The 1,374-nt window shown below is 63.2% G+C and overlaps 1 long non-coding RNA gene across 1 annotated transcript; it reads right to left on the bottom strand.

Annotated features, from left to right (window-relative positions):
* Positions 1-407: 407 nt before the first annotated feature.
* Positions 408-1,041, bottom strand: LOC132482361 (uncharacterized). Its single transcript, XR_009530897.1, has 2 exons — positions 736-1,041; positions 408-528 (listed from the first exon to the last, which is right to left on the bottom strand). It is a non-coding gene; the product is annotated as an uncharacterized LOC132482361 (long non-coding RNA).
* Positions 1,042-1,374: the final 333 nt, after the last annotated feature.

Here is a 1,374-nt window from a genome sequence, read left to right as displayed (position 1 = left end):
GATACAAGCCCCAGTTTAACACTCCTCACCTCGGAGTGGCGGCATCACCTGTCATCTTCCTTTCCTTCTCTATGCTACGTGTGTCTCCTTGATGTGAACGTTATTTCTCTAGAGGAGCGTGTTCCTTTTCTCAACAGGAAAAAATAAGTCAAGGCACCCGCCAGGCAGGAGAAACCTGCGAGTCGCTGCGACTCCTTCGGACCCAGCACATCCCCACCCACCTAGGCGGTGTGGACACCACCTGCAGCAGCCCCGGAAAACCGCTTCGGAGGCGCTGGCTCCCTAACAGGTCCTTGGCAAAGAGCGGGAGGTGACGGGGCGCAGGGAGTGCCTGCTCTTGGGACTCTGCCTCTTACCTGAGGAGGGAGCAATTCAAGTATTAATAACCTCAAGCATATGAAGGATACAAACTCGTCACATCGTTTGCAAGTGTACTTAAACTTCTTTCCTCTAAATAGTTTTGCGACTGTTGAACGGTAAAATTTCCCTTTTACTGTTCCTTCGCACACATCGTTGGCGGCAGGGACCCTACAAGGGGGACAAGTTGGTTCTCCCGAGCAGAGAGCAAAACACCGGAGGTTTCCTCTCAGACTTTCCCAAACTCACCTCTCCCACCTCTCGGCACCTGGGACCGATTGAGGATGTCCCACCCCTCCCCTGGGCGGGGCCAACACCGAGGAACCCGGATTCCCAACCCCTCCTCTCCCCCTTCCCCTCCGCCCCGCCGCGCCCCACCTCCCGGGCTTCTCCGAGGAGACGCGGACGACAGGGGGCGGGGGTCGTCTACGCGGGGTCACGCAGGCGCCGCTTTACGGCAGGGGTGGGCGTGGGGCGCCGTCGAGTCCCGCCGGCCCCCGCGCAAAGCTCGGAGCTGACCGGGTTTTTTCCGCTGGAGCGTGGCCTCAGCCAGGTGGGTCCCCTCAGACTCCTTCGTTTCCTTTCCCTGACGCGGGGCGACGCGGGGCCGGGGGCTGGGCTCCGTCCGGCAGCCTTTCTGATCCCGGGGACCCTCCCCGTCCTCTAGCGTCTGGGCAGCCTATGCCTGGCGTGCGACGTAGGCCAATGGTGGCTGCATCCTGGCCGGCTCGGGGGGAGGCGGGGACGGGCCGAGGGGGCGCCGCGTGGGCCCGGCCGGGGTCTGGCGTTTAGGCGAGGCTGGCTGAGCGTGGGCGCCGGAATTGTACCGCCGCCTGAGTTCTGTGCCCTGGCGCCAGTAGGGAGAGCGTCCAAGGAGAGCCCCTCGGGAAGCGGTTCTCTGTGGTCAGAGGGCGGGGCGGGCAGGAGGAGAGTGCGGGGCCGCCAACTCCGTCTCCCTTCCCTCCCCATTTACGTGGCCGCAGGAGGGTCGGCTTGGTTGGGTGGGATTGAGTGCGC

The sequence above is a fragment of the Mesoplodon densirostris genome, chromosome X (assembly GCF_025265405.1).
Source record: "Mesoplodon densirostris isolate mMesDen1 chromosome X, mMesDen1 primary haplotype, whole genome shotgun sequence".
NCBI classification, from domain to species: Eukaryota; Metazoa; Chordata; class Mammalia; order Artiodactyla; family Ziphiidae; genus Mesoplodon; species Mesoplodon densirostris.
Note: the sequence above shows the minus strand (reverse complement) of the source record. Positions and strands in the feature narration are given on the sequence as shown.